This window comes from Kogia breviceps, chromosome 6 (assembly GCF_026419965.1).
Source record: "Kogia breviceps isolate mKogBre1 chromosome 6, mKogBre1 haplotype 1, whole genome shotgun sequence".
In the NCBI taxonomy this organism is placed as follows: domain Eukaryota; kingdom Metazoa; phylum Chordata; class Mammalia; order Artiodactyla; family Physeteridae; genus Kogia; species Kogia breviceps.
The window spans coordinates 128,901,305-128,915,825 of NC_081315.1; the positions used below are offsets into that span (position 1 = coordinate 128,901,305).

Consider the following 14,521-nt stretch of genomic DNA (forward strand, 5'->3'; position numbering starts at 1 on the left):
CTAATGCTCACCATGGCTGACAGTTAAAGCACATGGTTCTTTACAATTCAGCCCATAGGCCAGAGAGCAGCACTTTTTTAAGGTCCCGCTGTGGGAAATAATACTTATGGAGGCCTGACTCAAGGATCTATAGTACATCTTTCCTCCGGGTTGTGGATTTTAACATGGGTGGTCCAGGTTTCCATAATCTCCTGAAAATAGATGCAAAATACGATGTCAGGGTGTTGTTTCTGAGGAGAAGATACATAACATTTTATCAGGTTCTCAAAAAGTTGTCCATGGTCCAAAATATGTTAAGGATACTACCACTAATAACTAAGGTGTATCTTCTAATTAACCTGACCATCAGCGAGAGAACCAATTTGAATGTGTTGGTGTGAGACTGTCGTTTATGGTAAACGATTTTCGAGAGTAACATCTCTCCGAAACTGGTGTCTGTTAATTCTAAGAAATATGTAAAGCTGCTGTTTACCTCATTACATAGTGTCCCCTCTGAGGACTCCTGAGAGAAATTTCTCTGTGGTAACCATGTCAGGACTAGTTATGCTTCTCCTTAGTGGCCAGTTTGTTCTAACCTTATGGACTGGGAAACTTGTTTTGGCTACTGGCTTCTAGAAAGCTGAATATGTGGTGTGCTTCTAGCAAGTATAGTAATCTAGTCCTGGCCTCACCAATTTTTTTTGTTGTTTGTTTGTTTTTTCTTTTTTTTTTTTTTTTTGCGGTACGCGGGCCTCTCACTGTTGCGGCCTCTCCCGTTGCGGAGCACAGGCTCCGGACGCGCAGGCCCAGCGGCCACGGCTCACGGGCCCAGCCGCTCCACGGCATGTGGGATCTTCCCGGACCGGGGCACGAACCCGTGTCCCCTGCATCGGCAGGCGGACTCTCAACCACTGCGCCACCAGGGAAGCCCCGCACACCAATTTTTAACTCTTATTTTCTATTTGTCTTATTTAAAAGCCATTTTTAAAGTTTTTGTTTGTTTGTTTTTGGTCTTGGTATATTGTCAATATCTTTGTAACTCATCTTAAATATTAAGTTGTACCTCAATAAAAATAACATATTTTTTGATTTGCCATTTTAACCACAAAATTTCTACTATATTGTCATATATAGCATTGGGTGCTGGGGATTAAAAGTCAGATAATGTAGGCACCTACCACCTGAAACTAACACAATATTTTAAGTCAATTAAAATTGAATTTAAAATACTTTACTTCAATTAAAAAAATGTAGGCCTCTGCCCCTTACGGTGTATATTGTCCAGCAGGACAAGAAAGAGATGTAAGTCAGTAAGGACACCGAAATGTTATGGATGCTTTGCTTGTGTTGTGTCCTGGGGGAAGAGTGAGATCATACTAAGGAGGACAGTGATTCTACAGGGAACTCAGAAAAGGTTTCAAACAGGAGGGGCTCCTGGCCTGGGTGTTGGGAGGCAACTAGGTGTTTGCCTGGCAGCTGACTCTGTTATCTAATTGCCACCAAAAAGTGATGCTTTAGGTCCTTATTCTAAACAGAATTAACAGTTTTTGCTAGACCCTCTATACCACTTTTAACAGCAGCAGTATGGCTAACATTCCCATACAGCAGCAGACTTCATTTGGTTATTTATATATGTTTTGCAACTCAACTAATTTTTCTTGGAAGGCACATAAGGGCATGCAGGCCAAGGAAGCAGCTCCAGGCCTGGTCTGCTTTGGGAGCAGCAAACATTTTGGCATGGCTAGAGTGTAGGGTTATAGTAAGAGGTAAGGCCAGCCACGTAGGAAGGGCCAGGATTCTTTTTTTTAAATTGAAGTATAGTTGATTTACAAAGTTGTGTTAGTTTCTGGTGTACAGCACATGATTCAGTTGTACATACACATGTATCTATTTCTTTTTGGATTCTTTTCCCTTATAGGTTATTACAAAATATTGGGTATCCTTCCCTGTGCTGTATATCTTTGTTGTTTATCCACTCTTTATATAAGACTTTGCATCTGCTAGTCCCGAACTCTCAGTCCAACCTTCCCTCTCTCCCCCTCCCCCTTGACAACCACAAGTCTGATTTTTTACTTTTTGCGGTACGCGGGCCTCTCACCGTTGTGGCCTCTCCCATTGCGGAGCGCAGGCTGCGGACGCGCAGGCTCAGCGGCCACGGCTCACGGGCCCAGCCGCTCCGCGGCACGTGGGATCTTCCCGGACCGGGGCACGAACCCGCGTCCCCTGCATCGGCAGGCGGACTCTCAACCACTGCGCCACCAGGGAAGCCCCACAAGTCTGATCTTTATGTCTGTGAGTCTGTTTCATAGATAAGTTCATTTGTGTCATATTTTAGATTCCACATATGAATGATATCATATGGTATTTGTCTTTCTGACTTTGCTTAGTATGATGATCTCTGGGTCCATTCATGCAGCTGCAAATGGCGTTATGTCATTTTTCTTATGGCTGAGTAGTAGTCCATTTTATACGTATACCACATCTGCTTTATCCAGTCATCTGTTGATGGACACTTAGGTTGTTTCCATGTCTTGGCTGTTGTAAATAGAGCTGCTGTGAACACAGGGGTGCATGTATCTTTTCGAATTGTAGTTTTGTCCTGATATACGGAAGGGCCTGGATTGTGATGTGCTTTGTAAGCCATGCTAACAATTTGGTCTTTATCCTCAAGGCAGTGGGGAGTCAGTGAAAGAGTTTAATCATAAGAATAAGAATATCAGGGCTTCCCTGGTGGCGCAGTGGTTGAGAATCCGCCTGCCGGTGCAGGGGACGCGGGTTCGTGCCCCGGTCCGGGAAGATCCCACGTGCCGCGGAGCAGCTGGGCCCGTGAGCCATGGCCGCTGAGCCTGCGCGTCCGGAGCCCGTGCTCCGCAACGGGAGAGGCCACAGCAGTGAGAGGCCCGCGTACCACAAAAAAAAAAAAAAAAAAAAAAAAAAAAAAGAATAAGAATATCAGATTTGGGCCTTTGTAAACTCACTCAGGCAGGTGTGTGGGTGCATTGAAGGGGACACGGCGGGGAGTCGGGAGGAGAGTTGGGAAATTTATCGTGGTAGCCATGTTGAGGAATGTAGATCTCTTACATCATTGCCTGACCCATCATAAGTGAGGTACATACATTAGAATAGAAGGGTCTCCGTTTTGTCAAGCGAAAAAAGGAAATGATTGGACTTCTGTCCAGGCCAGAACCCAAGATGGCTGTGCTCTTGTTGAGACATGTTGGCCGTCATTGCCTCTGCACCCACCTTGGTCCTCAGCTCTGTATCAGAAATGCCGTTCCTTTGGAAACCACAGCCAAAGAGGAGATGGAGAAGTTCTGGAATAGCAACAGTGGCTCAGAGCACCCTTTGTCTCCCTGTATCGCTGTGTGTAGCTGGTCTCTTCCCATGGTGATGTTCATTTGCCACCACGGCACTGGGATTGCCTTGAGTCAGGGGTCTCTCTTTGTGCTTGTCGGCCCTTTTGATCCCTGGGAGCTTTGAGTCTCACTTGGAACTTGTGAGGTTCCCTGTATTTGGGGCCGGCACTGATCCACACAGACAAATGTGCACTCATCTTCCTTCTCCCGTGTCCCACCTGGAATGGGATCTGACTCCTGACGTGGGATCCAGAAAGGGCCTGACAATTCCCCAGCTATGCCAGTCTGGAGTGCTTGTCTTGGTTCCTACTGTGTTGTCCTCCGTAGGGCTGGCAGCCCTGTGAAGAGCCGACGTTGCCAGCATCATCTGCCTACAGAGCTGTCTTCCTGCTGTCACTCTTATCCTCAGCCAGGGCAAAGTGCTCCTGATTTGTTTAGACCCTTTTGTGCTTGCAGATCCCCTTGGAGCTCAGCAGTAGAGGACCCATAGAACCATAGGAGTGGAAAAGGGTCCAGGATTCCCCGTATTTATTTCTAAAGGTGGAATGACTGCAGTAATTCCCTGTTCCTGACCGTAGCTTGCAGCCTACTCTGGGCCTGGGAGCGCTCAGTCTTTCTTCATATTAGGCCTTGCTTTGTTCTGAGGGTCAGCTTTTGGCTCCTTTTCCCTGAGACAGTGGAAACAATGCCAGCTCTGTGGCCTCTGCCATGGGCACTGGGAGTGGCGCTTTAGGTCCCGCTGCGTGTGGGTTGCTGGCTTAAAGGACGATTCTGTTCATTGGTCGGAGACCAAGGTCTTTAGCACCAACACAGGGTGACTGAAAGAAGAGAGGGCTGGTGGAGGGGACTTAGCCTGTCCCGGCTAGAGGCAGATAAAGAGAGTGAGTTGGCTCTTGGGGCAGGTGCTTTGGGGAGAAGATATACAGCGTTTGATGCAAGAGGAAGATCCAGAAAATTATCATTGAACCTATGAACGGTTATTTCTTTTCCTTGCATTTACAGAAAAACCAAGCCTCTTACTGTCATGTCTTCTAAGCCAAATTCGTGTGACAGCTTTTTCTGAAACTGAATTAAAAAGATCATTTTGTCTTTGGAAACAAAAAGGAAATTATTGGAATAACACAAAAAATTTACCCCATTTATAAAAATGCACACACACACAAAAGAACTATATACTTATGGAGTCAATAGGTAGGCTAAGAGCCGAAAAGGATGTATATACCAAACTGCTAACTCGTGCTTATAGCTTTGGAGAGGGGGCTAGGATTGAGAGAGAAGAAATGAAGGGGAATCTTTACTTCTTTATCTATGTATTTGGAAAATTTGAACAGTTACATATCCACCTATTATTTATATAAACATTTCTGAGAAGGATGAATGGGAGTGAGGGAGCAGAGACAGATGGTGGATACTGTTCTCTGGGGTGTGTGAATATGAAGGGACAGAGAGAGATGAGACGGTAACCGAGAGGCTTCTGTCTTGGGAGGGTGGAGCTGTGGGCGGGGTCTTTAGCCATGGGTCACACAGATGGACGCTGCACCCTAGTTGACTGATGGTTGGTGAGCAGTGCCCAGGCCTATGCCTGCCCCCTTGAAGGAACCCACTTCTCACTCCCTCATCCATTCTTTGGCTTATTTCCTCTTAAGCCCCACTCAGATGCATGGCCTTGGTCGTTATCAGTAAAACTGCTTTACTTTGCTTTGGGAAATGGTGCTTAATTATTTCTAATTCACTGTACATTCTAAGTCAAAGCATACCAAAAATCTAAATCTAAACATATTCTGCATAATATCGTTTACTTTTTTTTTTTTTTTTAATAAAGAAGATGTTGGGGGTAGGAGTTTATTAATTTATTTATTTTGGCAGTGTTGGGTCTCCGTTTCTGCGCCAGGGCTTTCTCCAGTTGCGGCGAGCGGGGGCCACTCTTCATCGCGGTGCGCGGGCCTCTCACTATCGCGGCCTCTCTCGTTGCGGAGCACAGGCTCCGGACACGCAGGCTCAGTAGTCATGGCTCACGGGCCCAGTTGCTCCGCGGCATGTGGGATCTTCCCAGATCAGGGCTCGAACCCGTGTCCCCTGCATTAGCAGGCAGACTCTCAACCCCTGCGCCACCAGGGAAGCCCTCGTTTACTTTTTTAAGGTGAATCATAACCGTGTTCTTTGGGAAAGTCCTACACTGGTGCAACAGTGGGCTGGAAGAGACATGAAGGGACTGGATCAGATCACAGAGGATGGAGTAAGTTTAATGGAAGCAAGGAGACTCTGGGAAGGGAGGAGAGCAGCGCGGGTGCAGTTTGGACTGACCCTGTGGACGGGGTTTGACATCCGAGCAGCAGTGCTCACTGAAGGTCAGCCTGACTTTGGAGTCTCATCACAGAGGCTAGCCCTGCTGGTGCAGATGCTGGTGAAGATGTCACCCTAGGGCGGCAGCTAAACAGCTGCTTATCTCCTGATGACCTAGCAATGCAATTTGTAGGAGGACTGAATCAGTCAGGGTTCTCCAGGGAAACAGAACCATTAGGAGATACAGATGAGATAGAGTAGGAGAGGGAGGGGGGAGAGGGAAGGAGGGATTTATTTTAAGAAATTGATTCATGTGATTATGGAAGCTGGAAGCCTTGTTAGGCTGGAGAGCCAGAGGAGAGCCAGTGTTGTAGTTCAAGTTCAGAAGGCCGTCTGCTGGCAGAATTCCTTCTGGCTCAGGGAAGGTCAGTCTTTTGTTCTACTAGGCCTTCAAAGTGATTGGATGAGGCCACCCACATTATGGGGGACGGTCCACTTCATTCAAAGTCCACCACTTCAAATATAAACCTCATCCAAAAACACCCCTCACAGAAACATCCAGAATAATGTTTGACCAAATATCTGGGCACCGTGGCCCAGCCAAGTTGACACATGACATTAACCATCGCAGGGCCCTTGTTGGCATAAATCCTAGACTGGCCTAAGTGTTCAACCCTGACTTGGATAGGACCCCCTTATTGACAGTGATATCCCAAGGACGTGGGGTGGAGGGTTCCTGAGAGAGGCACGAGACTGAGACTGGCCTCCTGTTCATGCTGAGATCATTTTGCTTTGGTCCTCACTGAGACCCCAGTGAGGCTCCACCTTCCATGACTGGTGCTCGCCAGGGAACATGGAGGCTAGCTTCTTTCTCCTCTCCCTCCTCCCCTCCCTTTTCCTCTTCTAAATTGAGATATAATTGACATACAGCATTGTACTAGTTTTAGTTATACAACATAATGATTTGATAGATGTATATATTATGAACTGACCACCACAGTAAGTTTAGTGAACATCTATCATCTCACATAGATAAAGATTTTTTTTTTCTTACGATGAGAACTTTTAAGATCTACTCTTCTGGGCTTCCCTGGTGGCGCAGCGGTTGAGAGTCCGCCTGCTGATGCAGGGGACACAGGTTCGTGCCCCGGTCCGGGAAGATCCTGGCACGTGAGCCGTGGCCGCTGAGCCTGCGCGTTCGGAGCCTGTGCTCCGCAACGGGAGAGGCCCGCGTACCACAAAAAAAAAAAAAAAAAAAAAAAAAAAAAAAAAGATCTACCCTTCTAGCAGCTTTTAATTATACAGCACAGTATTGTTAACTATAGTCACTGTACTATACATTACATCCGCAGGACTTAATTATCTTATAATTTGAAGTTTGTGCATTTAGACCTCCTTTACCTATTTTGTCCACCTTCCCAGCCCCCTGGCTCGGCAGTTGATTAATCAATCTGTTCTCCGTATCTAAGAGGTTTCTTTTTTTTTTTAAGATTCCACACATAAATGATATCATACAGCATACATCTTTGTCTGACTTATTTCACTTAGCATAATGCCCTTGAGATCCATCCAGATGGATCAGGATTTCCTTCTTTTTTATGGCTGAATAATATTCGTGTGTGTGTGTATTTCACATTTTCTTTATCCATTCATCCATCAATGATGGACGCAAGTGGTCTCCATGTCTTGGCTATTGTAAACAATGCTGCAGTGAACATGGGTGCAGATTTTCTTTTTGAGCTAGTGATTTTGTTTTCTTTGTATAAATAACCACAAGTGGAATTGTTGGATCATACGGTAGTTTTATTTTTAATTTTCTGAGGAACCTCTGTACTGTTTTTCATTAGCTTTTTTCTTCTGGTTCTCTTTTCCTTCCCCCAACATACGTGAGTTAGTTTTGCTTCCTTAGGATTTCTGAAAACAGGAATAATGATCCTATTCCAGAAGAAAGGATATTATTAAAATCAACAAACAAACAAGGATTCCCAGCAAGATCAGAGTAATACTTACATGTGGAGATGTTTGAGGCCGTCGCCTGTGGTCACAGATAGTACTACTGCTGTCCCTGCTCTCTGTCAGCTGCCATCTGCTCCAAAGGCCCCCCTGCTCGTCCCTCATCACAGAAGTGAACTGGGCCTCAGATGCCTGTTTCTGAGGACCAGACAGCAGAGGGCAGTTGAGGCTGCAGTCTGATGGGGCAGAAGAGGTGTTAGGTTTTTTTTAAAGTCATATTCTAGACTGTGATTGGAAACATCTGTTGCTCCTGTCTTACATCATCCTCAAACTAGCACTGATTAGGGCTTCCCTGGTGGCGCAGTGGTTGAGAATCCGCCTGCCGATGCAGGGGACACGGGTTCGTGCCCCGGTCCGGGAGGATCCCACGTGCCGCGGAGCAACTAAGCCCGTGAGCCATGGCCGCTGAGCCTGTGCGTCCGGAGCCTGTGCTCCGCAACGGGAGAGGCCACAACAGTGAGAGGCCCGCGTACCGCAAAAAAACAAACAAACAAACAAACAAAAAAACTAGCACTGATTAGAAGCAGGGGTATCAGCATAACTAGAGGCGCTTCCGTTGTCAGTTGTCTGAGCCTCCTGAGAGGTCCAAGATGACAGAGAAGTAAGGGAAGGGGGAGATGTGCTGCCTTTCTACTTCGCAGACTACATCACCAGCACTATAGGGAGGGAGCTGGGGATGTGAGGGACTTTGATTAGGTGCTGGGCCAAGAGCAGGGGAGATTTTCCATGCACTGCCCGTCTCCCTTACCTGCACCCTGGACTGTTGGGTCTCCTTGACTGGGCCTCTTTGTTTATCTTTATGTCCTCAGGGGCGAGGTGCCTCCCCACTGGGGAGCTATAAGGCCATGCCAGACACCACCACCGGATACACAGAGATTTCAGTGTGCCGATTTTGTAGCAAAATAGCACAAAATGACAAACCCTCTTTGGTGGCTTAGTGGCTGTTTAAAAAAAAAAAAAAGAGAGAGAGAGAGAGAAAGAAAAGACAAATGTGTTCCACTAAATGATGAGCTTAGCTTGGCCAGCACAGTATGAGTGAGTATGCTTTAGGTATGAGGGGGCCTAGGTCTGCGATGTTCAGTTTTTCTTTGAAGCAGGAGACAGTGTTACCTCCGGGAGGGAGGTATGGCTGTGGGCTGGACCTGTAGAACCAGCTCTGAGTCTTACGGCTGCCGTAGGGAATGGGAGCGGACGGAGACCAGTGCCCACGGTCGCCGGTGGCTCGCCTGAGGCTGGAGACCCACATTCATAATAACACCAGTCTGGATGGTTGTGTCACTTATGGGGACGTTTCCACTGTGTAGGTTTCAACAGCGCAAGTGCAGGAGTGGAGAAGCCAGATGGCTATATCGATCCAGAAATTGGAGCTTAGGTTGCAGAAGTGCGAGAAAGAAAAAAGCAGGAGAACTGAGTTATGCCCCGCAGAGTTCAGAGCGATAAGGAGGGAAGCCCAAGAGGCTACGGACGGGTAGATAACTGAACCTGACTCCGCCATGTACGTCAAAGCGGCTGAAGAACCAGCCGAAGGAAATGAGGTTATACCATGTTGGAGTTTGAGGCGAAGCCGCTCTCGAATGATGGCCTGGCCATGAGAGTGGTGAATGCAGGCTGCTAGGCTCCATAAGCCAAGGATCTCGGAGGCTCGATTGTTGGTTGGCCTTCTGCACGAACACAGTGCCATCTCTCCAGATGATGGCAAGAGGTGCGGGGTGCCCAATTCCAAGGTCTTCAGTGAGTGACAGTGGCAGTCAGTGGGTAGCACTGACAAGGAGGAAGAGAGGGCGTGGACCTTGAAGGATGAAAGACTTTAGTATGGTGGTGGGAAGTTTCTATTAGATGCCGTTGCAGGAAGCCAGAAAACAGCTGCATGTGCTGAGAGGGAAGAGGCCCGATTCCAGTGGAAAATGGCTGTTTGGAAGAACTGGCTGGGCCCCAGTGTGTTTAGCTCCCAGTGGTGTTGCAATGGCCTGTGGTGGCCAGCAGCCCTTAGGATTTGAGTGTCGCGAGGGGGAGAGGTCTGGGTGGGGTAAGGAAAACATCTTTTGGTCAAAGCGACTGTTTCCTATTTTAAAAAACATCGGTGTTGCGACAGGTGATCTGCAAAGCACCTTCCTGGTTTAAAAGTTCTCTCCATGAATCTGAAAAAAATGCAAATCAGGAGTTTGATCCCTGTATTGTCCAGCTGGAAGAATGTGCCTAGATTTTGAATAATCTTTTCTTCATGTGAAAATCACCCTTCCCCTAGAGATAGAAGGTAAAATACTTTAGAAATTCTTGGGGGTGGGGGGAGAAAGATAATTACAGTAAGAAGTATGAGTTGAACAAAGTGAGCTGTATTTTGTGTCTGGTCTTGGAACAGTTTACTTGGGAGGACGACTCCCTTCCATGCCTGAGATAAGAGGTTTCAATTCAGAGCATCTCAAGAAGAATCACTTTCTGTGCCTAAATTAGGCCTTTCCTATTCCTCTAAAAATAATGTCGAGATAATGGTGGATGCCTTAATAGATGTCTGATTTTTTTTTCTCTTTGTAGTAACCTCATATATATTTTGGAGGAAGCAGAAAGGATAAATTAAATCAGGGGAGGAGACAGGGCAAGGGAGGTAGAAAGTGGAGAGGGAAAGGAAGAAAGAGAAGAAAAACAAACACACACCCAGGAATATGCAAGAGAAGATTTAGGCTGAAACAGACTTTCATATTCAAAACTCCTGAGAAATTAGTTGTGTGGGCTCTTGGCATTCTCTTCAGAGAGGTATTCCAACTCTGGGAAGGAGAAAGGAGCAAAAGAAAACCAAATGATGACTTTCCGTGGCACAGAGAAAGGAAATACATTCAATAATTATGATTTTAGGCTCCTTTTTGGGATCGAAGTGTGAGTATTAGAGCCAGATGCTATTTGCTTTGCTATTTGTGTACTTTTGTGACTTTTTTTTTTTTAACTTGATAAACTATAGCAATTAACTCTTTGTCTTTTTATTAATGAGGAATAAGAAGACATAGTATAAGAAGATTTTCTTTGGGGAGATAAATTCCCTTACTTCTTCGTATTTTTCTCCATTCGCCGGTTTCCCCCTACCCTCTCCATCATCACACAACTCACTGCTTGGAACAAGGCACAATTTCAGTGTTATTTCAACCAGCTATTTCTTGAAGAATGGCAGATGAGAAAACAATAGTGTGACATGCTTCTCAGGGAAGTTTGGCTCTGCAGCCAGCAAGAGAGGAGGGTTAGGACTGCTGCTGACTTTTGACCCTGGGTCCTTAGGTGATCTTGGGCAAAGCAATCCACCAACCTGGGACACTGCTTCCTTATCTTGAACTGAAAAGTCTGCACTAGATGATTTCCAAGGCCCAAGCGCTCAGGATTTTTTACTCAGATTCTGCTGGAGGGTTTCAACAATCAGTTTTGGGGAAGGGCTGATGATATCATCAGAAATAGGCATGACCAAAGGAAAAGAGTGTGAGCCCAGAAAAGAGGGCACTTTGTGTCAGGCGTGTCCCTGGAGATGGCCAGTGATGATCTTAAAGCAAAAGACGTATGGGGTCAACCAGTGACTGTACACGTGGCTGTAGTGTTCACCTGCTGTTATCAGAGTTAAGTGCAGAGGGAGAAGGACAACAGAAGCTGGCTTTCTAAATAGGGGCTAGATTTGATTCACTCCCTAACTAGACTGTGTTGAACAGCTATTCTTGAAATTAGAGAAAAATGCAAAACTGTAATCAAGTCGTTGTTCTTTCTGCCCTGGTCCTACCCCCAGCCCCCTCTCCCCTTTATTCTCACTCCTCTGTTAAGGTCATTCTTGTCTTTCACATTTGTGCAGGCAACAGGTAGACCTGGGTTTAGGTCTCAGCTGTGCCTTTCTAGTTGTATGATCTTGGGTGAAGTTACTTCATTTCTTTAAATACCAGTTTCCTCATCTGTCTGCCAGGCAGGGATGCTAGCTGATAATAGCTACCGTGTTAATAATGTTGTATTAATGTGTCAGATAGTAAGCCCTTAATGAATGTTAGCTGTGGCTGCTGTTTACTGATAGACTTATATCTCGTCTGTCCTCCAATGCTTGAGATATTTATTGCTGTGTAACAAACATCTCAAAATTTAATGGCCTAAAACTACCATTTTATTGTTTCTCATGATTCTGTGTATTGACTGTAGTTCAGCTAGATGGTTCTTCTGCTAGCACAGTTTGAGATTTCTCATGCAGCTGCAGTCAAATGGTGGCTGGAACAGGAATACCTAAAATGGCTTTACTTACGTGTCTGGTGCCTTGGCAGGGTAACTGAAACTCCAGTGATTTGTTCCTTTCTCCACGCGGTCTCTCCATGAGACTAGCTAGGGCTTCTTTACATAGAGGCTGGATCGCCAGACCAGAGCTCCAATCTGTAAGCACTGTTCACGTCATGTTTGCTAATGTCCCATTGACTGAATTCAGGCAACATGGCCCAAGACTAGAGTCAATATGGGAGGGGCTACACAAGGTATGACTATCAAGAGGTGTGGTTCATTGGAGCCACCAAAATAAGTCTCTACCACATCCAGTTTCCAAACCCCTACTGTCTGGAAAACAACTTCACTTGGATGTCACTCTGTAAGCTTGAACGTAACTAATTCACTTCCAATCAAATAAGCAATTCATTGCTCTCCTTGATGAGCAGGAAGCTGGTGCTGGATCATAAACTGGATATCCTCATTGTGTCAACTTTCTTCCCAAATTATTCCATCATTTTCCCTTATTTCCAAGTTGAAAACCCAAACATAACTTTTTCCCCCTTCTTGTTTTTTGTTTTTTACCAAAATCCAGACTTCATGAAACCCTGGCATTTATTCCTTTGTTCTCTGTTCTTACTGCCACTTTCAAAGTCCATATCCTTATTATCTTACACGTGTATGGCTGCAGTAACCTTTTAGTTAGGTTTTCTTTAAACACTGCTTTCAGTCTGATGCCTTTCTTTTCAAGAACCTGCAGTATATTTGTTGTTCTTACTGCATTAAATCTAACCTGTTGCATTAAACCTGCTTTTTTTCCCAAGGCCCTTTTTTTTTTTTTTTTTTTTGGTATGCGGGCCTCTCACTGCCGTGGCCTCTCCCGTTGCGGAGCACAGGCTCCGGACGCGCAGGCCCAGCGGCCACGGCTCACGGGCCCAGTCGCTCCGCGGCATGTGGGATCCTCCCGGACCAGGGCACGAACCCGTGTCCCCTGCATCGGCAGGCGGACTCTCAACCACTGCGCCACCAGGGAAGCCCCCAAGGCCCTTATTTATTGGACCCTACTCCATTAATACAACTCTTTTTTCCACTATTGTATGTCATCTACCCTTCAGAATCAGTGAGTGAGGAGGGAAGGTACTTAAAATGGAAGAGTTTCAGTCCATCTACATTATAAATATCTTTGAACACAGAGGGGAATGGAGGAGGTGATGTGGAGGCAGAGCAAAAATCTTGAAGATAAAATGTAATATGGAAGGGAGTTTATCGTTGCTATTTGTGTTTTTGAGAACTAGGTAGGAGGAAAAGGGGGAAATCAGATATTTCAGGGGGTTGGAAATTAGATCCGTTTTAATGGAATTCCTTAAGTTGAAAAAAAATCTTGAACTGTCTCGTTCATTTCACTACTCCTGGCTCAGTTGGGTTTTATATCCACGTAGTCTGGTTTTATTATCAGTGGTGCCGAGTGTATGTTCTCATGTGGTGCTTGGCGCACACGGAGTGCCTCATAAATGTTTGTTGGATGGAGAACATAAGCAAAACTTAAAGTTAGACTTTTTATTAACTAAAACGGACAACATCAACAAAGTCTAAAAAGATGTATGTTCTCTTATATTGAATGGAGAGAGATGCAGAAGGCAGTTCCATGAATTATCTTCACCATTAAAAACAGACATTTGGGGGGCTTCCCTGGTGGCGCAGTGGTTGAGAGTCCGCCTGCCGATGCAGGGGTCACGGGTTCGCGCCCCGGTCCTGGAAGATCTCACATGCAGCGGAGTGGCTGGGCCCGTGAGCCATGGCCGCTGAGCCTGCGCGTCCGGAGCCTGTGCTCCGCAACGGGAGAGGCCGCAACAGTGAGAGGCCCGCATACCGCAAAAAAAAAAAAAAAAAAATTTGTTCAGCACTCAGTACACGTGCTCTAGACGCTGGCCGCGGTGGGGGTGAGTGAGGCTTACTTAGCTAGTTACACAGCACCATGAGAGCACCTGTTTCTTCTGTAGATGGAGAATATAAAACATATTAGGAACATGGGAAGATAAACCTATTACATTTTTTACTTTTTAGATCTATAAACCTTTTGGATCAGATAAAAATTTTAAAATTAGACTTTGAAAGAATAACTTCCTGTTCATATGAGGGAACAACATTATAAAGTGATAAACATAGAGAGGCATTGACCTGAGGAAGCTGAACAAGCTTATTCAGTTAATCCCTGACATTAATTTGATACTGTTCATTTCCATTTCAGAGGCGTCGTATTTTTGTGAAACCAGCGATAGTGTTTAACCTCAGTAATTGAGATATCGTGTGCGGAAATGGCAAACATACTGGAAGAATCTCTCCCACTCCGCCAACTTTCAGCCACAGTTTCAAACACCCTATTTCAAAGAACTTAACTCCAAAGTGGTCCACTTAACTTTATTAACTTGGACTTCAAGGCAGCTGCATTCTTTGGGGTGGAGCCATGCTCTTCTTTGACTGTGACCCTGTTATTCCTTTAAAGATATTCCGTTAACTTCTCAGCACAGCCGAAGAAGGGGCCCTGTTTCTTCCTGGAGACTTTCGGGCAGAGGAGCCGTTTCCAACTTCCCACTAAGTCCACCCAGCTATGTCAGGCAGGGGATGCAGGCGAGAGCTTTCCTTGGGAGGGCCTCCTCCGAAGTTTTGGAGACGGGCCTTGAGCT

At 45.9% G+C, this 14,521-nt stretch overlaps 1 protein-coding gene and 1 pseudogene across 2 annotated transcripts in view; both read left to right on the top strand.

The window, feature by feature from the left end:
* FGF2 (fibroblast growth factor 2) overlaps window positions 1-14,521 on the top strand; it is a 61,431-nt gene that overhangs the window by 11,275 nt on the left and 35,635 nt on the right. The gene's annotated exons all lie outside the window — the stretch shown is intronic.
* LOC131758561 (succinate dehydrogenase cytochrome b560 subunit, mitochondrial-like) lies at window positions 3,172-3,679 on the top strand (annotated as a pseudogene).